The following is a 27,593-nucleotide window of genomic DNA, read 5'->3' as shown; positions in this document are numbered from 1 at the left end:
GTTTAGGTTAGATATAAGGAAAAACTCTTACAGCAAGAGTGGCGAGGCTCTGGAACGGGTTGCCCAGTGATGTATTTTAGTGCCCTGTCCCTGGAGACTTTCACGGTGAGGCTGGGTAAGGCCCTGGGCAACCTCATCTTCCTCTGCTGTCCCATGTCAGTGGCCCCTAGTCCTAATGGTGCCCCAGCTACCAGCACAAGAAGCACAAGAGTGCTGGATTGCACCGCAAGTCCTTGCATTTACTTCTGTGAATGGACTCAGCATAAGAGAAAGCAAGTACTGCTACTGGTAATTTACCAAGGGATAACATGTCTTACGAGGGAGCAGTGAGTCTATTTACCCAGTTCTGTCAGGGCCTGTGGATAAAGAGTGTGCTCTGAAAATCACAAAGGAGGAAAATTGCTTCATTTGTAGGGTATATGCCTGGAAAATTTTGCACTAGCATGAAAAGAGAGTTAATAATGAGTATGTGGAAAACTGATTTATCATAGCAACCATTTTGCTAATAAGTTCATGATTTTGAAAATCTGCTGGCATCCAAACTATGTTTTCTTGCTTTCTACTTTTCCCTTTCCTATATCCCCTGGCCCCCAAATGCTTCCTTTCTCTCATATCTGATCAGAAATAAATTCAAAGGTAGCTTTTAACAGCATATTTCCACACTGTTGACCAGGATGGGAGGCATATTTCTCTATCTGTAGCTACCAGTGTTTAAACTAATTGCAGATACCAAACAAAAAAGTGAAGAGGCTTGAGAAAGCATCCAAAAGTGTTGCTAAGATAAATTTCACCACAGAACAACTTATTTTAATACATATGTTCTGTGTGGAGATGAACCTGAATATCCATGTCAGAGGCTGAAGGATATAATAGAGAGAGGACACACGGTTGGGCTTGGAGATCTGCATGTTTGACTGTATCAGATCACAGGGTGACTGCTCAGAAGTCACCATGGAAGGAGGAAATTTTGCTCCTGACAGGTCATCTTCACTCTAGGGTAACAGAATAGAGTAAACCAGTAATGTAACTATGGAATATAGTTTAGTGCAGCACAAAATGCCACACGATTCCATAGTTGTGAGATGTTTTGGTTGGTTATACAATGCTACATATCCTGCTGTTGGTTATTGAGGTTGGTCTAAGTATGTAATGGTGCTCCAATTAAGTTTCATTATTTCTTGAACACAGAGGTTAGAATAGCATTTGCATGAAAAATATTTGGTTTTGATTCATTATTATTTACTGCTCTATGGATCACTTAAAACTACCCATTCATTTTTCCTCATTTTGTTTGTAATTTTCTGAAGCAAATTTTCTCTTATTCTGTAACTCTTGCCCTTTGGACACAGAATTAACCTCAAATGCGGAGCCTTGTCAAAAGCACTTTCCAAAGTGGAAACAACTTTGTCATTTCATTAGAAAATGTGGAATTATGTTCTGAAGCATTTCTTCATTTAATCTTCAACATTACCATCACCTTTTATCCTCAGGTGTCCATTTGATTTCAGGCTGGAATCTTCAGCACTGTACTTCTGACATAAAATGAACTTTCTATCTCCTGGCTTAGTGTTGAGTTCAGGCAGCATTTGCACTCTGCTCATTCAAATTTTGTATAGTAGCTAATTTATTGCTGCCTTTTAGAAAAGGTGGTAAAAAAGAAAACAAGAAGCACCTCCAAGCAAAGGTATTATACATTACATCACAATTATCATCTTGCCAATTGAAGAATCATTACCGCCTCCACTTTGCTGAAAGATAGGAAATATGACTTTTGTTGTTGTTGCTATTGTAATTTTCTCCCCTGCAACAAGCATTATATTTTGTAAAGATTTTAGTTTCTGTAGCAAAAGCTGACTACTGTTTCTTAGTCAAAACATAAAGATGCACCTGTTTCACGTTTGGACTTAAATATACAATTCAACTTGATATATTACTTTAAACACGACAAGGAAATTGAAATACAGAAAGCTTGAAGTACGTGAAAGCTGAAGATTGAGATATTTGAGAATAAAGTCAAATCTACTGGCTTAACACATGTAACTAAGTTCCCAAAAACAAGTCCCCAAAACTGCATACACTTGAATAATACATGGAATACACATCAGAAGTATATCTTCACATGTCTATGATACTGTAAATAGAACTTTACCCTGCAGATTTTATTTACCTTGTAAAGGATCTGATCATCATGTCTAATTATATAAAATGTTATATCAGATTTCATAATCAACTGCACGGTAAAATAATTCTGTACCACAAAATGCATTTCAAAGTCCTCTTCTTTAAACAATGAAGATTAGAGGATCAGGGATGCTCAGAGATGCTGAGTGAGTCCCAGTCATCCTCTGCGGCAGCATTTTCCACATGAAAAACAGGCTGGGGAGACTTGTGTGGGCTTTTTTCTTTTCAGTTTTGCTTTGAACAGTTGAGGTGAAAACTTGGTCCTTTTGAAGTCATCAGCAGCAGTTAATCCAGCATGAAAATTGAGTCTACAAAAATTACATCCCAACAGAATAGGGATTTGTGTCTCCCTCACAGGCCAGATTCTTCAGCTTTTGTAGATTGGGCATAGATAATATTTTTCCATTGTTGCTATTGTTGCTTTCTTTCTTCCTTTTTCTTCCTTTCTTTCCTTTTTTTTTTTCCTTTTCATCTTTTCTTTTTCTTTCCTTTCTTCCTACATGACAGATTGAGAATCTACCTTCATTTTATTAGAATCATAGAATGGCTTGGGTTGGAAAGGGCTGTAAATATCATCTAGTTACAACACCCCTGCTGGGGTTGGCTGGGTTGCCATCCACAAGACCAGGCTGCTCAGGGCCAGATCCAGCCTGTTATTATCAACCTAATTGCCTTCACAAACACATATGACTGATGGTACTAGCTAATGCCATTCTAAAAGGAGCTGCTGCTGATACAGTTTCCAGGTTGGGTTTGTTAGCCTTCCCTAAACCCATAGATAACTGCTCCTGGTTGTTTCAAGAAATGTATGCAAGGTGGGTCAGTGTGAGAATATGGGTCTAAAAGTCTAATCCCTCTTTATGAGGTGCAGACTCTCTTATATTCTACAATTTGTCATTTATCAAATTACTTGGTTTCTTTACAAAGAAGAGAATATTAGCCCTTCATGACACAGAAAGTTAAAAATCTTTTCCTCTGGGGAATGTGTAACTTTAATGGTATTTTCTTTGATATGTTCTGTTAGTGTGATCTACCACAAACTGAAGAGTTAACATGTTTTTACTGTTCATGTTCCCTACTTTGTTTTTCTGAACACAAAGACTAATGGTCTCTAAAGGAAACTAAATCTTATAAGGAAAGCAAGTAAATTTAAAGGGAATATATATATATACAAAGAGGAGAACATTGTATTTATCACAAGCTCCTAATTATGATGAATGGCAGAATGTTATTAAACTACAGTTGTCAGCATGAGTTTGCTTGTTATTATAAAGTTTTAATGTAAAATCAGCTGGTGAATGATCATCTGGCATTTTCATTGTTCAAAGTGTGCTATACAGAAACAGAAACATTTCATTTAGCCTCGTGCTTATAAGATACAGTTAGATAGGCAGATGGCCCAATGTAAGTGTATGGTATAATGTTGTAGCAACCTGCAGAGGATGGCTCTTTGTTGTGTGTAAAACAAGTTGGAGCAAACCAAAGGCTCCTTTCTTGAAAGGATTAATTATACTAGACTTCCAATCGTGCTTTAGGGGTGGTAGATTTAGAATACTAAAGAAGTAGAAGATAATGGTAGGCTAAAGAGCTTTGGATCTGATTGTTGTGGTTTTATCCTTCAACAGTAATCACAGTCAATGGAGATTTTCATGTACCTCAGATAATATTATGCAAAAGATGGAAAAGAAACCAATTCACTCAATTCACTCTCCAGATTTATTTGTTCTACAGGAGTAGTACAGGAAAAAAAAAAGCTTTTGGTTTTGTTTTAAAGTATATGTGTGGTTCTTCCTGTCATATCTTCTCATTTGAGACAGATGAGGATAAAGAAAAACCAAGTCAGGGCTTTACCTAATGCCACATCTAGCAAAAAGCAGACAACCTGTAGAGTATTAACCCTTGACAAAGTGTAATTTTGTTCTTTTACCTTTATATTTCACTTACATTGTCCCTTATTGCTCTACTTCGTTTGCATGACAGTAAGACTGGAAAATAAAAAACTTCCCTTTCTGACTGTTAGTTTTATCATACTGAAGATCTAGTCATGCCATAGAATTTGTGACAGCAGAAGTCCCATATCACAGCAGAAAATTTTGCCCAAGCTGTCTTTTGGATTTCTGGTTAAGAGAAAGAAAATAAGACAATCCCAAATCAAACAGCCTCTCTGAACAGTCAAGAAGAAAAAAACATTCTCATCCCCAAAAAATCCATTTCTAGGTTTGGTTAATGCAGTGCACACAATGGCAACACAAATGTACACCCACTGTGCTTTCAGGATTGGAAACTATGAGAAGGAATGAGTTCAGAAGGAGGAAGAGGGTGGGGGGGGGGAGGGTAAAACAGAGCTTACATTGTTTGTGGAAAACGCAAAACAATTTCTGTGGAGAACATCAATGAGCTCTTAGTGTTACTGGTTGTTTGGGCAACCAGCTGTGGAGAGCCTAAGTCTATGATAAGTTCAGTGAGTTTAGACAGATAAGAAAAATTAGCAGATGAAGAAACTGTGACGGGAACAAAACGTCCAGAGCTTTTTCTTAAAATTCTGCTATGATCTTTTCTTGTTCTCCCAGCCAGAAAAGAGATCATCCCTGTTTCTGAAGCTGAAGTGGAAAGGAATGGCAGAACAACCTTAAGCATACAAATTCCTTAATTGGAGAATCATTTCATGTCATGAGAAATCTTTTTTTTTTCCATGAAAAATACCTCTAACTCTTAAAAAGCATATGGTTGTGAGAACAGACCCACAAGAGAAGAATTTGGACTAAAAATAATGACAAATTTACTAAGAATCTTATTGCTATTAAAGATGCACTTGACATTGTCATTCTTGAAACACTGGTGTTTGCTTTATATTGAAACAATCTCTTTTGCTCTCTCAGTTTTGCAGTGTATTTGTTAATTATTGCAGTGAATATTAACATTGTGTGTTCGCTGTCTTCTCTTGTGGTTTATGTTTTATTACTGCAATTTCATCTGATTACTGCTGCTTCACTTCTCCTTCATATGATGTTAACTACTTATTAGCTGTCAATATTTGCTTCTAAAGGGAAACTGTCGATGCATTTTATTTATGAGTTTTGCCTTACTGAATAAATGTTGCCTAATAAATTTCTTTACAGGAAAGCATCATCAGTGACAACATAGCTAGATAATTTTCTTTTTGCTTTCCTGTACCAAATACCATATATATATACATATATATATTTGTTGTTGTTGTTGTGGAAAGACAACTTGTAAAAGGGTTTCAGGTCTGTTTATGAGCTTATTTTACATAACAATATAATTTTCCAGCACCACAAGCTGGATAATATTCCAAATTTAAGTATTACCATCAAAAAGCAACAATCTATATTCCTCCAAACTAATCTTCATTTACATTTATTGTGGTGAATCTCTTTTATAAGGTAAAGACCACATAGGCTATGCTTACATACTTGGTTAGTAATTGTTCAGTAATGTATGTAACTCCAAAGGATTTGATTTCATTTATTACTATCATGTAAAAAGTAATACTTGCAAACAAGAAGCCTATTTAATAGAACACTTTCATGTCTTCATCTGACTTAATTTTCAAGAATTTTGAGTGTTGTTGTGAAGGCTTTAAATAGTCAGTTTAAGAGGTAGCTCCAGTCTAAAAATATTTACTAGCTTGGGGATCTAATACAACACATCCACAGAAAGGCTGAGTGAAGGAACTTGCAGCAAAATAACATATACGTAAATTGTTTCTTGTCCTTTAGATCCCAAATGCCTCATTCTTTTTTCATTTCACATGTGATAATCTGATTTTGTTTAAGTACAAACAATACTATGATTGTTTTAGTCCTCCACTTACTGCATTCTCAAGCAACCATTCTGAGTAGAAAAGCCAGGAACCAAACATCTGTGGCCACTAGAAGGCGTTTGGTAAGATGGTGAGGAAACAGTGCATGTGTACTAGCAAATTTTAACTAAATTCCCGTTAGCCTATGTAATGGCAACAGGACCAGCATAATGAGAAGGTTACAAAGAAAGGATCTAGGCTCATAGGCAAAACTCCACAAGGAAGGGATCTCCAACAAGAGATCCTTCCCCAGTAGCAGTCAACCCTTAAATGAGGTCTTCCGCTCGCACAGGTGAATTGCCTTCACCTGTGCTACCAGGGCTGACTGGGTCTTTCCTCTGGCTGCTCAATTAGTGGTTCAGGCCATGACTTAGCATTCACCACACAGTCTATTGTCTCTTTGCAGTCTCATGCCCTAAGCATCCTAAGGGCCTTTTTTTGTAAGGCAGTCAGAAGGCTACATAGGCTCTATCTTAACAGGAAAACAGCTAGAATCTAACTTCTTTGCTCTTTCTCTGTTCACCTCAGTTTTCTCTGCTTTAATCTAAAAGTTCAGTGAAATAAAATGGAATTCCAAGTTCTAACTGGGTTCTAGTGACTAATGCCTTGATAAAGTCCCTCTCTATCTTCATTTAAATCACTGATTCCACAAATGGATGAGACAGCTGAATTTTCAAAGGGGCATGGAAAAGATGTTCAGCTACTTCACATAGTTTAAGGACCTACCCATGAAAATTGTTTTTCTGCCCAATTTTTCTAGTAAAAGAGATTGTTGAGGAAGGCCAGGAGCAAATCACTTTTAGATCAGACCCTGGCAGATGGATGGGATTCCAGAAAATTCAGTTATAGTATGTTTCATGTTAGTAAAAAAGAATATTTTCTCTACTATGCTTACAGTTTTTATTCAGTATTGTTTTAAAAATAACTTTAGCCTAGGCTTTTACATCAATAAAATGGTTATTTGCAAAGAAGAGGTCATGAAAGTGGAAGCAATAGAAAAGGCAAATAAATTATAAGAAAAATGCTCTTAAAAATTAAATAGAAAAGGCAGTGGAAAGTAAGGTAAGATAAAGGGACGGCAAGTGTACTAAGTGCAGGAAAAAAAAAAAACTTTCCCATTACTACTGCCATACCTTATTGCACAACAGAGTGTAGAGTAACAAAAAATTCTCATCAGAAGTGCTCTTTTATTATTTTAAACATTTCCAGTGTTGCTCCTAGATAACTGCTTACAAGGAAGTTTCCTGCTACAGATCTCAAGGTACTGAAAATAGACATTTTTTATTCTTTTCTATATTTGGGTAATCTGAGAAGCAGGAAAAAAATGATACTCTATGATACTCTTCTAAAATACAGTGTCTGTACTGAAATCATGAACTATGTCATCTGGGAATAATACATTTCTATTGAAAAAAACATGGTGAGACAGTATTTCAAGATAGCTGATTTCTTTTTCAAGCTTTCATAGGAAATGAAGCAGCCATAACACTGAAAATCAAATAGTTTTAAGATGGGAACCACAGCTGGGAACCACCTTTTCATTCTGAATTTGTAAAGTATCCAGCTTTGTGGAGCATTGCTCCACCTGTGGGAACCCTTGACGCATCAGGGACATTTGGAGATTCCTTTCACTGCTGTCTTCAATTATGCTGCTTCAAATGGTTCAAGTCATGGCTTACTGTTATTTGAAAGTAATTATGTATTTAATAAATTAGCTTCAGAAAACCCTGGCTGCTATGAAAAAATAAGGAAACTGGGGACTGACTGCCAAAATATTTGGCATCCGTAAGATTTTAAATTTTTTCCTTGATGTATCTTTGGCAAGGGATAGGCAATAGTAATGAATGACTAGGATCCAGAAAAAATTTTAAAGTTAAAGTCATTAGTTTGATTTTAAAATAATAAAAAGTTATGGTTATGACAATGATTATTATTATTATCATTTTAATTGCTATTATTTTTCACTTCAGGAAATATAATCGATTCCCCAAACCAAAAATAAATATGAAATATTTGTAAAGATCCTTATAAAAATTATTCATTGTTTATATTTTCTTTAGTAGGATCATGAAGTATAAGCAAGACAGAGTCAGACTTAACTATTAGATTGACCAGATGCAGTAGAAAACATACAGTCAGAGAAATGTGTATGTGGTCAGACAGCAGGTAAAATTTGGAAACAGTATTATAAACTGTTCAAGAAAGGAAAGTGAGCAAAAGTTTGTTCTGTTCTTCAGTTCTAATGGAGCTTGGTTAAAACACAAGAGCATTGGTTAAGTGGCTGCATGATAACGCATAATTTATGGAGGGGAAAGATCTATCTGTCTGTCATAGTTAATTGAATCCAGGTTGCAATGCCCTTGCCATAAAGCCAATAATTCTGCATAGCCCTACTCCAGCTTTCTTCTCAAGAAATTTACTGCTTCCTCTCCTTCTCAAAGGCTGGAGTTCTCTGAGGCATATGGTTTCAGCCATATGAACTGGCTCCTCTGCATTTCAGAATGCACAAGCTGAAGTAGAAAGGGAGTGCAGCACTTTTTTGCCGTGATGAGGACTTGGAAGGCTTTTAGACAGGTTCAATCAATCCCTTTGATCACTTATTTAGATTTGCCTATAGGATTAAGTGTTCTAGGCACAGCTCACAATAATATCCCTGAAGAGAACTGAACAGTCTTGGCAGAGCAGGTCTTTCAAACAAATCAGAGCTGGAAATCCCCTTGGATATCTCAGGATGTCCACCTAGTGAGAAAGTTTTACATTAATACTTGCCTAAAATCTGTAAAGCTTACATCTTTGTTCTGAGTCATTAGAACATCCGTAACATTGAGGATCTATGTACTATAGCTAGATAAGCATAATAGTGACTCCATTTTTTGCGTGTTGTCTTCTAGTTTGGTAACAGGAAAAAAAGGGACCTGTTCTCAGCCTATGTGATGTTCTACTCCTTTCCCCTTCTATTTTCTCACACTTCTTCAAAGGTATTAAGCATCGAATCTCAGCACCAATAGAAACATCCTTTATTGCTGAATAATTCCAGGAATTTAAGAACTGGCTTTAAGTAGTACCACCTATTAACAAAGGAGCATATATAATACACTTAATGGAAAAGCTGTAGTGGTTCTTGGACAAGTTATTAAGTGTTCTCAAATGTTGTTTTGTCCTGAAGTTAAATGTCTGAAAACTCTGAAATCAGTTTACTGAACCTAAGCAGGTAAGCAAGAGCATTTCATTCCCTTCTTTATAATTAGTTTACAGATTTGAAAACCTGAAAACACCTTGGATATGTAGCGCAGGCCATAACATTTCACAAAGCTACTGATGCATGAAAGTTATGCTTGTACATAGTAATATACAGACAACAAATAATGCGAAAATCACTGGTGACTAGATCCTCACTGACTGGATATTCATTGACCTATTTCAAGGCTGAAACGTATTCATTTTACTTAACAGCAATAAAGTGTTGCAATATTTATGAAAAAGTTAACTCATGATTTGATGAGTTTTATTATCCCAATGAGCTTTTTTTGACAACTGGAACATTCTTTAGTGGACTGGCCTGTTTCTTTTCACAATTAAAGTAAAAATTATGCAAGAGTATCTTGAATGTGCCTAAAAGGTCTTCCTGTTACCTTTCTGTCATGAAGAACAGTGAACATTTGTTTTTTGGCATCAAACATTTGACTGTTATTCATCAAAGTTCCAAGCTACTTCATTTTGGTAGAGATTTCAAGACCTTAAAAATCAACGCAAGATTGATGGCAGTTTTTCCCAATAGTGCTCTATAGAGAAACTTTGATTATTCTTTGATCCGTAGCCAGAAACATTACACCGAATTATGAAAATATTCCAAGCAATGTTTTAAATAATGCTAAAATTTAGCATACTCAATCTGCTATCACTGTTTCCCTCTTTCTGTTTTCTAACACCTCTTTTGCATTCTGTATATACCAAGTTTATGAAGAGAAACACACTTCTAAGAGGGCTACTTCGAAAGCAGTGCCTCCTATTTTATTATGTTGGCCCATGATATCAGAGGTAGATGTTGGTGGTACATCAGTAGAGGCTGAACCTTCCCACCAGTATTCCATTACATGTTGTTTGTGTGTGTCAGATGGCAGCAGAGGGGCAGTTTCACAACATGGCATCTGACACAGAAGTGTGTGTGAAGCAATGGTATGTCATTGAATTCCTCCATGCAGAAATAAAGGCACCCACTGATATTCATCGATGCTTGCTGAATGTTTCTGCAGACCAAACAGTGGATGTGAGCACAGTGAGTTGCTAGATGGTGAAACATTATGAAAAGGTCACCTCTGCTGGTGCAGATTTTTACAATTGTGACATGCAGACTCCAGTTCATAGCTGGTGAAAATGCATAGCTAATAGTAACATCTTTGTTGAAAAATTGTCTTTTTTTAGCTGAGAAATTGCTCTATCAAATAGTGTTGTTTTGGTCTTTGTATCTTTTGCAATTTCCATGGAAAAAATAGGAGACATTTCTTTCAGAGCAACCTACATAGGAAAAAAAATCCCTATTATACACTTCATGCTCGATGCCAAAGAGACAGTGTCTTTCTCACTGTTAGGTAGCATCAGCAATCTCAACAGGTGTTTTAATGGGAACAACTTCCAATTTTCAATTGCACCAGAAGATGGCAATAGTAATTTCTGGTAATCAATAGTAACAATAATTTCACTAAAGTAGTGGGAGTTCATGAGAAAAAAGAATGCAAGATAGTTTCTTGGTTTGTGTTTTGTTGTTGTTGTTTGTTTTTTTGTAGTGTCTTTCATTTCTACTTTTCAGCTTCAATCAAAAATTGAAATATGTAGAGTTAAAAGTATGGGTTGAAGACATATATCCAAGATAATTTTGAGTCATTCTGTTTGTAAAAGAACAGTGAAATAGAGTATCTGGAAAATGAAGTATTTAAGTCAATATTAGCTTAAGGTACACTCTGGTCCATAAATGCTATGTCAGCTCTAACTCTTTGCTTTTATTTTCCTCTTCCTTATTTTGAGAAAAGCCACGTAACCGAAGTATACTTCACGTCAAATGTGAGAATCCACCTGACATATTGCAGTTATTAGAACATTTAAAACCACAGCAAATTTCAACTATTTTATCTGTCCATCAAAGAGCTTGTTGAAAAACATCTTGACATTTCAAAATTTGTTCATAAATTCTACAGAATTTGCTGTCATTTCCTACCCGGCCCTTGTCTGTGCTTGGTGGACTATGCTCTGTCCTGTGATACCTTACAGTCCTGAGTCCCAGAGAATAAGTCTTTCACTCTCTTAGTCATTACTGGGATTACTGTTGGCTTGATAACAGCAATCTCACTAAAATCTCTACATTTTTGCTGGTAATTTCTTTATCTGGCATGCTGAGCAATCCTAAAGTACTGAGCACATCTTTTAACGCTACATGAATATTAACTTAAAACCATAGCTGAGAACATCTTTCAGCATTAAAAAGTGTTTTGCAGCAATATTAGCTTAAAATATTTCATCCCCTTGTTTGTCCTTGCTCAAAGCAATCCAGTATAGCAGCTAAGAGGCAAGGCACGCAGGCTTCAGTTTGATGTTGTATGTAGCTTCTGGTCAGTGAAAAGTGCTGCCAGGACTTCTCCCTGTCTTGTCTACATCACAGGGTGTGCTTGTTGGCCTCTTCTTGCAGGGCTCCGAGTGCATGAGTGCTGTTGTTCAGGTACTCTCGGTAGGGCACGGAATCATTTGATAACAAAAATCAAACTGCAGAAGATGCAGAAAGGCTAAGCAATGCAGAAGTCATCCATGACTTTTAAATTTTAATTTAAATTACTGACAGATGTTTTGGGGATGATTTTGTATAAATTATTTAGCTGGCACTATAGGATATGTGTTTCAGAGAAGTACCGCTTTGATCTGGGTTATGTATGAATAGCTGGTTTATTTGCACCAACGCTTCCTTGAGCACGTCTGTAAATTAAACATTCAAATATGTAAGCTCACAGCAGACCATAAAATAGAAATGTTTTAGGCTGCACAGTACCTTTCCACAGGGACTTCACATAATCAAAGTAAAAGTACGAGTGCTGACCCAACTATTTGATTTAAGACTTGGGAAGTGAGAGGGAGAGTAGAGGTATCAGTGTTAGCAGGCAGTTCATAATCCAAGTAAACTTTCAAATGAAAACAATATGGAAAATCTCTGTACCTTAAGGGCAGAACAGCTTTACTGTATAAAGCATTTTATTTGGTCTGTTACGGTTTTCTTTGCAGAACAAAAATTTTCACTGTCTGCTGGCTAAGTGGAGAACAGTTGGATCATAAAAATATCGAATGCATGTATTTGGCAACCACTAATAATTTACACATATTTATGTAACTGCTATTTTTCTTTTGGAATATACTGTCTGGAATTATAGCCTGAGGCTTTCTCAGATCTCCTGGAAAGAATTAGCATTCAGATCACCTTTGTAAAAATATGTTATGTCAAGTAGGTTAATTTTTCCTAAGTTCTTTTGAAGGCTGGTGGTTTTGTGTTGTTTTTTGTTTGTTTGTTTTTGGTTTTTAATCATTATTATTCATTCCTTTATGATCATGTGGTATTACTACTACTATTATTATAGCTTTAGTTATTCATCGCTAACACAGATGTTTATGTTACAAGGAAGCCCTAACATCTGCTTTCCAGTGACCATCAAACCTAAGTGAATTAGTAAATATGGAACACATTGTGACTATGTTTTGAATGCTTAAAAATGGGAGCTTTTAGTACATGCCTCAGAGCTTTTGGGCCCCAGAGAAAAAGGAAGTTACTAATGAATTTCTGATTGTTTAGGATGCTTAAAGAAACCAGCACAATCCAGCCTACAAATTCTGAATTTCCCAGTTGCTTAAAATGAAATGTAGATGTTTTTTAGAACTAAATAAAGTGTTATGAGAATTATTTCTATTAATGGAGTCACAGGAAACTTCTTCTACAAGGTGATAGATACATATCTTTCTTGTGTAGCTCATGTGCCCTCAGAAGAAACCAAATCTTTGCTGCAATCTTATATTTTTACTTCGTACTATTGTTCCCTAGCAGATACAAAACTGCTATGTGACTTACAGATATGATCTTCCCTTTTGTCTAGACAAAATAATAAGCCCAACACAGCAGAATCATGTTAGACACCCACTGACTTTATTAAGGTCACTGGCAATATTGCTTTAAATTTCAGTGAAACTATTTTTTTTCTCTAGAGACTTTTAAAATTTGATTTTAAATCTCTAAATGATTAATATATGTACTAAAAATAATTTGACATATTTTTTTCTTTCTACTATCAGATTTTCTAGCCACTTGGAGCCCTTTCCATAGAAATTGAACATGATTACTCACAGACACCAAAACATCCATTTTCTCTAATATTGTTTGTATAGTCCTTACTTTCTCCACCATAATTTGCTCTTTCATTATAGGCATGTGCTCAAAGCTGTAGATTTTATAATTAGAGAACTTGTGCTGGAAAGTTCTAGACTAATGAGCATCTACATTAATTTTGAGGTATGGAGGGAATTTAATCCTTAAACAGAAAGCAAGAGTATACGAATATCATTGAGAAACTGCAAAGAGTAATGCCTTTATGTGGATTAAGCTAATTAAACAAGTGCAATAGTAAGAACTGCACTTATTCTTAGGCAAATTCTTACGGACCACTTATGAAAGTTGCTCTGAGAGTCTCAAATTCTGTAGCAAAACTTTAAATGCCAAGTCGTTTTTGCAAATAGCATCCGGTTGACTGAGTCTTCCTGCAGTTAATGAATATTGTCAAATCCTTCCATTTGAGAGAATTGTTTTTACCTAGCAGCTTCTTATTTCTGATCTCGAAGACTGCCCATTTTGTTCAAAAGCTCCATGAAAAAAAATTTGCTCATTGGTGTTCATCAGCGAGACAATGGTAGCGAAGGAGCTACCATAACTCATGGAATTTATAAAGACTTTGATGTTTTTGTCTTTCCAAGGCCAAAACTTTACTAGTGCTGGGAATTTTCATTTGTAGCTTGAATGCAGTTGGTGAGGTCTTCTGGGAGGATTATTGAGCTAGAGATCAAAAATACATCATCACTTAAAATGGGGCCATACGATGCTTCTGAAAGGCAGTCAGACCTGCTCTATCTGGTGTCCCCTGAAAGACAGAAGATTCCTTCAGAGCTGTCTCTCTTTAGAAAGAAAATGCGTTCTCCCTGGCTCTTGCATGCTTTGTTCTGGCTTTTGTGATCTTCCCTGAAAAATATCACTGGTTCTGTGATTTATAGATCAAAATGCATTCTCTGATGTAGCTGGAGCTTGATCCCTTAACTGCTTCGAAAACTTGAACCAAGGTTTTCAGCTGGTATAGAAACGTGGCTGGATGCCAGTTGACAGTTTTCAGCATCAACTTCATGTTCCTCCTAAATCCACAGCCTTGGAAGAACGAGAACAGTCACAAAGGCACCATAGGCACCACAGTTACCTTTAAGCCATTTTGGGTTTCAGATTTGCCTATGAATTATATAGATAGAACACAGAAGTAAAAATGTCTGAAGCTGTGTAATTGCAATCTCCCAAAAGAAACGTAGCAACTGTGTAAGTAATAGAGCACTACAAGCATGTCCAGCTAAGGTTAAAGAAGGCAGAGTTCTCTTGACAGTGGACACGTTATTTGTTCCAAGTGCACATAAGTTGCTGGAATTCTTTGATTTGGCTTATGCTCCGAGACATTTGATATGTGTTTTTTAAATTTAATGTTCTTACTATTTTGCCCAGGGCGAGAACATTGGAGCATAATAGCATATAACTTTCCATTTTGGACTCTGATTTTATGTTTTGTTTTTGATAGAATTTTGCAATCCAAGATATTCTCTTTAATCAGCTGGAACAATATTAGTATGTGTAAGAATGACAATATCTTTGTTTGTAACTCAAATAATTGTGGTTAGGTTTCATTAGCACATTCATTCTATCTGCCTCCAAAAAGAAAAAAAAAAAAGAGCTTAAACGTTGGCTTTGAACTTGATATCCAAAGATAACATTTCATGTGTACTATACAACTCACTTCAGTGCACAAGAAGGAAGACTGATACCTAAAAGTACACTCATGTCAGTGTGGCTCAGCTTAATTTTCTGTTTGGTTCCCTCCTCTGAAATACAGTTGAAAACTGGAAAAGGGATGAAATGAGGCTATTACATTTTGCAGAAGATCAGCTAGATGATTCCTTATGTATAACCTTTATTAACCTGACAAGGAGGAGTGGAATAAACAACAAATCATATGCAGGATTGAAAATGTCAAAGTGTGAGCATAGTACCATAATTACCAAAGTGCATCAGGTATTATTAGAATGTTGATAGTTTCCTGTTCTGACAAATATGGTAATGAAAATAGAAAATATACAAAACAGATTCATTTTCATGACAAAAATAGTAATGAGGTGAGATGATTACATCCAGTTCTCAATCTCAAAGTTGTCATTTCCCATTGGATTGAACCAATAGTCTTAGTAGCTTAATTAAATCAGTAATAACAATTCTTCCTCCCTATCCCCTTTTTCTCAGAACAGGGAAATCTTAATAGAATGGCAAGAATATCTCCACAATAAAAGTTGCCTTGAGGTTTGTACTCAAAACAGTGATTAAGCATTTTATTATATTCTTTAGTCTGTACTCTTAAACACTGATATTTCAGAGACTGAATCAGTCTTCAGAAGAAACCTTAAGAATCATTAAGTATTTACCTAAAAACACATTACTTATGTTGCATGGGAAAACCTTGAAAGGTTTCTTTTTTCTCTCTCTCTCTAAACTCTAAACCAATGTTCTTTCTCTTAGACTAGTAGTAGAATATGTGTATCGATGTTTGAAGAAGCAATCAAATGACAATATTTGCAGTTAAGGTTATTTGTTTTGTGAACTTATTAGTGCAGCATTACTGAGAGGTTTTTAATGTAACTGACAGTTAAAAATAATATGAAATAGGACTACACAAAAAATCCAGAAATTATGATTTTAATTCATCAGTTAAAAGCACCCATATTTGTTTACTCTTCAACTGTGGATAGTCCAGTAAAAATGAAGCATTCAGTAGCTATTAAAAATCTGTCCATCTCCATTATTTCGGGTTATTGTTCAGCGGTACTTTGTTCAATAAGAGGAGCAACGTACATAGAGGAAATACATAGATAATTGATAGAGCTTTCTGATCAAACCTCATATAGTAGCAACAACCAATTTGTCTTGCTTTTTGATACCATTTTTATTTCTCTACCTCCTTTTTTTCAGGAACACTACAAGAGAAGCCTACTTAATTCTATCTGTGTTTTTCTGAAACCAGTATGAAGTTATGATTCAAGTTCTTTGTTACCATCATCCCCATCTGATTTGAGGTAGTCAGTTTAATATTTTCTTTCTTTCTTTTTTTTTTTTTCCAGTGAGTTCCTCTGATAAACTTCGGTCTTCAAGTATAATTTGCAAAATCTCTTAGTTTTTATATTAGCCATCATAATTACTCTACTTATTAAATAGATTCTTAAATCTGAGTATTTTCTCATAAGTGCAATATCTCTTAGAAGTTGGAGACAGGGTTAATAGAAACAACCTTAAAAGACTAAGGTTCTACACCACACTTCTTAAGTAGTAGGTGGCAAAAAGTATATTAGATAATATTATATCATTATCCTCCATGGAGTTTCTAATGGGATTCCTTACTGACCTCTTTTAGTGCTATTAGACACATCAGCAAAAATCTGGAAGAAAATATATGGGCATATTACTGAGAAAATGTACAAATGGCACCACAGCTGATTGAACAGTAAATAATTATGAAGGTAGCTCCTACATAGATAGATTTTTTTAGATAGATTTAGATAGGTATCTGACATAGATAGATTAGTTTGATTTGTTTTCTGTGGGGCTTCTTTGGAAAAAAAAACACAAAAAAACTCAGGTTTTAAAAAGGCCAAGTGCAAGATTACAAGGTTGAAGACAAAGAATGTAGGGCATATATTAGATGATGTCCTGGAAACACGCTATTGGGAAAGGCACCTGGTCTTCTGGTGAAGAAAATAGTCAACAGCACACGGGTTGCTAGTTGGGCTGTAGCTATGGGATAATATGAGATCCTTGAGTATAGAATAGCAAATGAGAGTTGATACACCCACTGCAAAAATGTTGAACAACTTTCCAGCCAAGATCATGAAAACATCAACAATTGGATCAAGTCATGCAGCTGCCTTAAGGGATACAGCAAAACAGAGACAAAACAGATCCTTGAGTATTTTGACTTGATTGTACTGAAGAATGCTTTACAAAGCTGTCTCTTCAGCTGCTTTTCTTCTGAATATTGAGACAGAAGAAGGTGAGTTTCTGCTGCTGTTGCCTGGCCCAGAACAGGCACTGACAGGGCTTGAGAATGTACAAACGTACACGCACCCTGGGGTAGTGTTTCCAAAACTTCTACCTGGGCAATCTTGGCAGCATTTGCTTGTACTAATTCAGATATATTAATGCTATTGGTCTTGCAAAAATTTCCACCTGCGCACCGCATCCCTTTTGAGCACCAGGTAAGTTCAACAATTTGTCCCCCTTAGCTGCCAGCAAAATCCCTCCACAACTCCCACTCCTATGTGCTCATTTCTCATGTCATATTGAACGGTTTTCATGTCCCTTCATGATGTTAAACCCCAGACAAGTCTCCTAGGTGCAAGTCACTGGCTTACCTATCTGTTCACAGACCTTGTTTCAGAAATATGGAAGTTATTTAAGGCCTTACCTTCCCATTACTGCAAACGTGGGTGTGGGCAATGCTGTCATTTGATCCCTTTAATTAACACTGAATAGACTGGACTTCTACTGCTATGTTTTTCACCTAGAAATTTTTGTCTGGAAAGCTACTTGCTATCTACAAAAGCTCTACATCATTTGTGAATATTAGATATAGCCTGAATCCCTCTGTGAAATCCAGTGTTTGAGTTGGAGCTTTACCTTTAAATTTTTCACAGCTTCAAATGGTCAGGTAAATAAATACAACACTGGTTGTAAGAGTACACCAGAACTTTAATGATATATGATACTTTAACCAAGTAGAGCATATATTAACTTTTGTTGGTTTTTTTTTCTTCTTCAGAAGAAACTGTTTCTGTCAATATTTGAACGTGACGGGGATGAACAGGAGGAAGAAGTGAAGTCTAATCTCAGCAGATGGTTGTCAAAACTGCACGGAGTGACTGAGAATGTAGAAAGAAATAAGAAGAGAGTTTTTTGTTTTTATGTCATGAACAGTGAATAAATCATGCATTATAGACAAATCAAAAATAGTAAAAACTAAGTAAAGAACAAAATGAAAAGAATGAAAACAAGGTTGCTGAAAATACGAATGTTGATTTGACTGAAAACAATAAAAATGGACATATGTATTGTATTTATGCATTGATAATCTCATCTTGGAGATATTACAAGAATGATTCATGTTGACAAGAAAAGAATGTCTTTCAAGCTGTTAGTTACTGATTAATCAAGTATATCAATTGGATGCAAGGATGGGCAAAGAAGACTTGTAAGACAGATAGGCTGCTATAAGTTTTACATCTGATTGTAGCTGGAGATCTGAATGCAAGCCCAAAGGTTTCTCTCCACTTAGAGACTTCTTATTCATTGATCTATACTTGATTTGTGCTGGAAAATCATGGATTAAAACTGTCTTTTCTTATTTGAAAAAGTTTCTAGATATAGACCTGTGCTATTTATTTTCCATGTAGTTGGAAAGTACACAACAGAAATAGACAATTGAACTGAAGGAACAGGATATGTATCCAGGCTATCTGAACAGTGTTTGATTGCTTTACAATATTTGTCTGCATAAATGTGCATACATTGTATTTTGATGCTCATACATGCCAAAGTCATTCTTTAATGGATGTCTTTTATAAACAGGCTAAGACTATGTACATTACCTAGTGTTACAGCAGAATGTGTTTGTGGTTATGGCATTACTTAACCTCTCACTGTAGCGAGCCTGACTCACTGAACAGAGGGACTGCAACATGAAATTCAAGTTCAGTGGATGTCTTCAAACTGTGTTAAACCAAGTATTTTCACTGACTCATTAATAAGTACACTTTACAGTAAGCATTGTATTATGTGTACTATGTGTACAATACGTATAATATAATTCTACAGTAATTATAATAGTATTAAAGGATAAAATTACTTTAAAAACAAACGAAACTGACTTTCTTCTAAGATAACTTGTGTCTGAAATTCTGCTTTGAAGTGTAGAGTTATTTTTGTTTTTTGTTTTTTCTTTTGCCATTCTGGAAAAAGTGTATTAGATCCAGCCTGTTCCCAACAATTTTCAATTACTATTGCCTCCTACTCAACAAGTAAAGAAGCTGCAATTTTTATACATAACTATTCTTGCTCAAAAAATCAAAGGTCAATTTGAATACTGAAAATCTGTACATAGCCTTGGCAGCTTAACAGGTATTTTCAGCACTTGTAAAGTAATTTATACCAGAAAGAATAAAAATTACAAGGGTTACTAATCTTCATGCTGAAATCATTAAGATAATTACCACCAACTGTTTTATTATCCAAGTATATCAAGTGAAATGTAGTTGCATCCTGGAGCAATGAATGAAAACACAGTAGGAATGTACCAATCTACAATTTAAATGGTATATTGAAAAATAGATACTTATGCACGTGCCTGGTACTGATACATAATTTTCCCATTAGTAAACTTAAAAGGTGTGTCTATTAAGTGGAATACCATCTCTGCAAGAATATCTATAATTTTTTAAAACATTGCCATGGCAAGTCTCCTTTTCTGGTATTTTGCTTTCAAAATCCTTTTGTAATTTTTTTTTTTAACTTGAATCTTAGAAGAGAAATGGAATTCAGGAAAGATACAAAAGTTATTGTGAAAGAACAAACACTGGGACCATTTGTAAGGTAAATATTTAAACATGTACCAAATGAAAGACGTGTTTGATATAATAAGGCCTGTTTGATTTAATTAGGCCTGCTATCATCATAAAAACAATCTTAACCCATGAAATTGTAGAAACCAGCTTGATTTTGACAGTGAAAAAAATCCTCTTTACATTGCTAGATCCTTAACAGGTGTAAACTGATTTTGCTTTGTTGACGACCTCAATGGCCCTATATGTGCAAAATATGTGTGTCATCTGTGAACCTGACCAACTGAATTAAATTCACTGCAACATGAACTAATTGTCCAGGGACTATAGTTAGGCTTCAGATGATCCTGTGTAGATCCACAAGGAAAATAATTCAGGAAATTCCCCATTTAGCCTCTTAAAGTGGTCCAATTACTCGGTATTTAATTAAAATACCTATTGAATTAATTAAGAAATAAAAAAAAAAACAACCTTAAAAATCATGTTTGTGATGTGTCTACCACTCAGGAGATAGCATTAGGTCCTGCTTCATTATAAACATCTTTTTGCTTTAACGAGCAGAATGCAAGCTTTCACTTATACTGAAGAGAGAACATACGATGCTCTCATGAATATATGTATATAACCGTATGAAGTTCGAAAGGAGTGTCCAAGATGAAAAATTGGAGTAAGTGGTTTTGGATGCAGCACCTTTCTTGTTTTTATTTCAGCACTGTGTTTGTAAAGGATATGTACCTGTCTAGTGCATTAGACCAATGTAGTAAAGCAACATGTATGGCTACAGAAAAATCTGACAGATGGGAAGGGCCTAAGGGATCTGGGGACAGAGGATAACTGATTGCTCATACATTATCTAGTAAAATAAATAAATAATTGCCTTTTTAATCTCTACAAAATCAGTGCAAATGACATAGGTTGCCAGTTAGGGGTAATTTATAGATTCCTGAAGGCAATTGTTAAGATTTTAGAGACAGTATTAAGTGATCTTTCTATTAACAAACAGGATATTGGATCCTGCCTAATTTTAACTGTTGCGTACAAGTCATAAATTACAACAACAAAAACCACTATGGATTATTACATGGCAATACCTTCACTTTCTGGAAAGAATGGGGATACTTTTGAATTAAATGTAAATTTGGAAATTTTGCACTTCTAACAGAATGCCTGTGAAACATAGTCACAAAAAGAATAAATGAATGTTTCATAAGGAATTGTTATGGTCAAATAGATAAGGAAAGAAAGCACACAAGCTGGATGACCATTTCAAACCTGAAAAACAATGCAGAGGTGTCATGTTAAAAGTAATCTATGCAAAAATCTGGACTGTATGGAAAAAGCAGTGCTGCAAGTCATATTCTGCTGCATCAGCTGGACTGTTTTAAGGTTTCCAAGAACAGTTGATTGTCATAGGTGAAGAACAATATCTTTGCAGAAAGTAGTTGAATCAAATTGAAAATTCAGATCTTTCTGTACTTGCTTTTTCAGTTTTGTTTGAATTTTCTTCCTTTGTGAATGTGGATGGCAAGAGCTGCATTTACAACCAGCACATGGACAGATTTTTGCCACTCCTGACAAAGAATGCTAAGGGTTGTACAAGATGTGGTTCCCATTTGGTAGCATAAAAAGGGTCTAATTGAGTTTGCTGGGTATGAAAATAGATTTTGCACATTTTCTAGCTGTGTCCCCAGCCTTTTTTTCAAATGTTGTTTGCTAGATCTCTAGGAACAGTAGCAACCTTCCCTAAGTGGAGATGCAGTTTCTTCCCTAAGTGGGGATGCAACATAAAACGCAATGTGTTCACATGGATTTTTTTTCTCCTAGCATCTGGCATTCAGAAGGTCTGTGCTTGGGGAAATATGCTTGCCAGATTCCAGTACACCTATGAGTGGTTCTGCCAAGATTTCAATAGCCATGAGATTTCTAGGTGCTCAGCTGGGCAGAATATTATACAGCAAGGGGAGGTTCATTAAAATACAGTTTGAATCCTTATCAGTCTTGTATACATATTAAGAAACAACACATGAATAAAACTGTATATGCTACTAAGTATGTCTCCATTTGCTTCTTGAGTCTTCAGCATTAGAGATCTCAGCCTGTCATTGGCTCAAATCTAGAAAACTGCAGTACTTGCAATGCTGAAACCATGAAACTTCAGTGCACAGCCTGTGCCCATTTTAAGGAGGAAATATCATTTCTGCTTCCTTCCAGTGCCCAAAAATATTATGTCCCAGAAACCCCTGTGGGGGTGACTCATGTATAACAGAATATACAGACCTGGTTGTGATGCTCAGGCTTTTTTTAAAGCATGTGTCACATTATTTTTGTCCTTGATATTTGTGAAAAGAAGAGATTGCTGAATTATTTTAGGTCAGTGCAAAAGTGTAAATATCCTGTTCTTATGACTCAGAAGCATACTTTTTAATGAAAACATAACACTAGTAACTTTGATTTGTAATTATTTAAGTAATTCTGGTGGCTTACAAGAAAACTGAATGAATAACCATTCGAGTATGTTACCAAGCAATTTCTTTATGTAATCACAGTACCTTTGTATGACAAATAGCTAGATAGCAGTATAGGTAACCCTGCTCCATTTGATTGTATGGTGTACTATTCAAAAAACTGGTTTAGAGAAAATACAAGAATAAAATCATCACAGTGACCTCCGTTATATTTGGCCCTTTTAAGAGAAATGTAGGTCCAATAAGTGCTATAAGAAGTTTTAACTTGAAAGTCTTCAGTGTATATTGATAGAAAATCAAATAATAATATCAAAATAATAATTTCAAAATAATTTCAACTGCATATCTAATGTATAGTTTGCTCTGAAAGTAATGCCTTCTATTTATTTCCATGGGAAACTATAACCTCTACAAAGAATACAATAACACTACTTGATAGAGCAAATTTTCATCTATAGTCCTATTTTTCAACATAGGCACAACCATTTGCCATGAATTTTGGTCAGTGATGAACAAGAGCCTGCATGCTGCTCTTGTACAATTCTGTGCCATTAGGGGTGACCCACTGTTTAACACAAGCTGTGATGGGGTAATGGCTAATGCTTCCCATTAAGCCCACATTTGGCCTCATGTTGGTTCAATAGGTACTGATAAACTTGCATATAGTGTTCTTTCTCTCCCTATGTGAACAGTTATGACACAAGCTGTCGTAGTCCAATGTTCTATCATTTTCAGTACACTGAAGCCAACATTCAGCTCCATACACAGTTCCATGGTCATAATTCGCTGGTTCCCACATATGAACTGATCAAATTGTTCTTCATTTTTTGGTGTGACAGCTGTGTATGGCCATCTGGAATGTGGCTTGTCTTTCACATTGCTCTCACCACTGCTGAAACTCACTACTGACTGCCTCACTGTGCTCATATCCACTGTTTGAACTCCATAAATGTTCAGTATGTGACAGTGAATGTCAATGGATCCGATTTTTTTCCACATGGAGGAATTCAGTGAGACACCTTTGCTTCATCTGCACTTCCATGTCAGCTGCCATTTTGTCTGAATGCCTCTCTGCTGCCATCTGTCACATGACAACAACATGTAACAGGATATTGTCAGGAAGGTTCAACCTGTACTGCCGTACCACTAGCAAACTTCATACTAATTCCAGATGCAAAGAAATGTCAAACAGTTGGTAGAGGTGTGATTTTCATTAAAAAAGTTTTAAATGTAATCTTCAGCCTTTCTTGCCCTTTGTGCAGAAGGAAATTCAGCAAGTTGTTTATGCATATTACACAGAATCACAGAATTGTAGGGGTTGGAAGGGACCTCTGGAGATCATCAAGTCCATCAAGTTGCACAGGTAGAGGTATCCAGGCAGGTCTTGAATGTCTCTAGGGAAGGAGACTCCACAGCCTCTCTGGGCAGCCTGTTCCAGTGCTCCATCACCTGCACTGTGTAGAAGCTGATGGCCACACTCTTTTTAATTCACCCCAGGATCCCATTGGCCTTCTTGTCCACCAGGGCACACTGCTGGCTCATGACCAGTCTGTCATCGACCAGGACACCCAGATCCCTCCCCTCAGAGCTCCTCTCCAGCAGCTCATCCCCCAGCCTGTACTGGTGCATGTGTTTATTCCTCCCTACGTGCAAGACTCTACACTGCCCCTTAATTATCACCCACAAGCTCTCCACTGGCACATCACCCTCCTCCAGGGAAAGTTTAATACTTTCCAGCAACTCCACCACCCTGCCTAACTATCCTGTCTTTCCTAAAAAGCACGTAGCCATCCATGACAGCATTCCAGTCATCCAAGCTGTTCCACCACGTCTCTGTGATCATTATGAGATCATGGCCTTGTGACTGCATGCAGACCTCTAACTCTTCCTGTTTATTTCCCATGCTGTGTGTGCACATTAGTATATAGTCACTTTAGGGATGCAACAGGTGCAGGTATCCCTAAAGGGACTCAAGAAGATTTCAGACAGGGAATTCGCAATGGTAACCCCTCTGGAGAGTCCTCACAAGATCGTACAGGACAATCCAGAGATATTTGTCTGCTATCTCCTACAACAACATCCCCAAGCCCTTCTCTGTCCCGCTGATCTCCATCCTCCCCCATCAGATCTAGTTCACAACTGAATTACTCGCTCCACTCTAGCAAGGGACATTTTCTCCCCTTCCCCCTTCATACCTAGTTTAAAGCTCTCTCAACAAGCCTTGCCAGCTCCTGGCCTAGGATCTGCCTTCCCTTCAGAGACAGGCGAGACTCATCCACAGCCATCAGGCCAGGTGCTGAGTAAACCGCCCCATGATCAAAGAACCCAAAGTTCTTGTGGTGGCACCAGCCCTTCAGCCACTTATTCTGAGCCTGAGTTTTCCTAGGCAGCTCTGTATCCCTCATCACCCCAGAAGGCAGGGAGGAAAACACCACTTGTGCTCCCACTCCCTCAACCAACCTCCCTAAACCCCTGAAATCCCTTTTGATAGCTCATAGGCTTCCCTGAGAGATTTCATCACTGCCTGCCTGAACTATCAGTAATGGATAATAATCAGAGGATCAAACGAGACCTTGAAGTTTTTTAGTGAAACCCCTGACCCAGGTATCAGGGAGGCAGCACACCTCTCTACGGGTTGGGTTAGGTCTGCATATGAGGCCCTTTGTTCCCCTGAGGAGCCTACCACAATTACCCTTCTGTCTTTCCTGGCAGAGGCGGTCTCAAGGCATGGGTATGACCCCTTTGCTCTAGTCCCCCTCTTAGGAGGATCCTCCCTCGCCTCCCCACTGACCTCCATCAGTTTCCAGCCTATTGCTTAGGGAGCTACCTGGGGTAGCTGGGTAGGCAGGCAGGGGGTGCGCCCTTGATGGCAAGCCGTGACTTTTTTCCAATCCTTCTTACATGTCAGATCTGTCCAACTGTGACAGGACAGGGAGTCCACCACTTTATGGAGCATATCTCCCTGGCATCTCTCCCTCTGACCCCCCAGGGATTCACTGCAGCAGTCAACCTCCCGCTCACACTCCCTAAGGGCACTAAGGATCTCCACCTCCTCCCTGAGCTCTGCCACCAGGCCGAGCAGCTCAGCCACCTGCTCGCACCTCATGCAGGTGAAATCCTGGCCACCCTCCTCTGGTAGCAGCAGGCTCAGGCATATTCTAAGGATATAAAATATATTTCAGAACTAAAATTGAGCATAAGCTGTATTTCAAGCTGTGTTGAAGATATTTTGATGCATGTCTGGGACACTATTTTTAGCATCAAATTTGGCAAATTAAAATTTGGGGAAAAAATGAATTCAAACTTTCAATAAAGTTTGGTTCATAGTACTATGAGAATTATATACAGCCTTTTTCAGAAAATAAGATTTTTTTTGATAATTCTGAAAATCACAAACATTAAACTACACAAAGGCAGATTTCATATCAGCAACAAATTACTTTTTTATTTTGCCAGAAGTATTATAATACAAAAATGATATTACCCCAAGTTCATTTTTCAAAACTCAAACAGTTAACATGTTGAATTTGCAGAAGCTTTGCTAAATGATGAAATGATCTCTGGGATTTAAGACAGTGTGTTTCCTTGACATTTTAAATACACCTTAATCGGTAAGAATAACAAAGAATAGCAAATGCTGCAGATAATATGGCTTATTCTGAGCAAAATCCAGCCTAAAGGCAGGTTTTTCTTTCAAAGAGAAGGAAAAACAACAATTAAATGATGCTTTCACTTTACTAGGCTGATTAGAAGCAATTCAAGTGCCTCAAGTGAAGTAAAGTTTTAAATCTATTGATTAAATTTGCATCTCTTAATTTAGAAATGATCATCCATGTGGAGTGCAGCCTAAACAGCAGAATCTTTCACTACTTAAGTATTGATTTTTAATATGTCAAATGTAGTAATTAAAACTGATATTTTGTAGATTGCATTTTAAATATTAATATTTGCTTGAATTTTATCCAGTGACATCTGTGATATTTTGAAGAATTCTATGGATAATCAAGTTTCTCCAGTAGACACGGAATGAAAGCAGAAATCTATGAAAACCATGTCATATAACATATAAATAGAGAAAAAGTCCAAAAGATTATTTTAGTTGAAAGGAATAATTATTTCATGGCATGATATTGCCCTCGTCTAGTCTTGGTTAGTTCATCTCATAGTGAGCATCTGTGAAGAAATGTGGTTAAAAAATAATGGCTTTAGGCTTTACATCCTTTGCGGCTGCAGCCTGACACAGTTCTGCAATACTCTCACCTGTTTTTGTAGTGAGCTAATGCTCAGCAGCACCTGTTTGGATGAAAGCATCTCGAACACTTTCATTGCTAAATAACTATCCTACATCACTTAATCTTGGTGATTAGAAGAATGGATGAATAACTATGAATGGAGTGGATGCTCCTTGGGATGAAGACAGTTGGGTAGAATTAGGCTGGCATTTATACTTTCTTCTGTGTAAGGTAAACAGACATTTTAAACATTCCGCAGTTGAAATATTTTTGCCTTTCAAAGTACAATTTCATCCTCTCAGTGGAATGAGACAGGTAGATTTTTACACTACTTTTTTCAATTGACTGTTACAGTTCATTTCAAATTATTTAAAGTAAAACATCATTGTCCTCACCTAAATAAGGAAGGAAGCAAAATTATCCAACTGTTACAGGAGATCAAAAACACTTGGAGGACTAACAGAAAAATCCAGATGTCTTTAAGTGTGAGTCTGGTCTATGGTGGCAAGTTCTCCAAGTATAATACAAAGGTTCTCCAAATATAACTGCCTTTTCTAGTCATTTGTCTTGATTCTCTATGCAGAAACAATAGACCCATTAAGTGTACTGTGTGAATGTAGCATATTTCCTGTAGATAAGAGGAGTTTAAATGAATAAAATATAAATGAAAGCTATATTGCATGAGAAGTTATGAAACCTGTTGCTCACCATTACATAAAGAATAAATGAAGAATAGGATATCTAAAAAGGCATGGATCATTACTGAAAATGACAGCCTTTGTTCTTTACTAATATCATCCCAAAGAATCTCATTGTCATTGGAGGATTCCTATAATGGATAGAGAATAAAGACATAGTGGTCTAATGTATTAGTGAACAAAGAATAATGTTACAGGGAAAAAGATGGCAATTTGTGTAGAGAACAGGTACATAGCAGAGCTTATTAGAAAATTAAATAGGTTC

Source organism: Cyrtonyx montezumae, unplaced genomic scaffold (genome assembly GCF_038088225.1).
Source record: "Cyrtonyx montezumae isolate F1298 unplaced genomic scaffold, pur_monq_1.0 scaffold_2, whole genome shotgun sequence".
In the NCBI taxonomy this organism is placed as follows: domain Eukaryota; kingdom Metazoa; phylum Chordata; class Aves; order Galliformes; family Odontophoridae; genus Cyrtonyx; species Cyrtonyx montezumae.
This window is presented reverse-complemented; position numbering follows the sequence as displayed.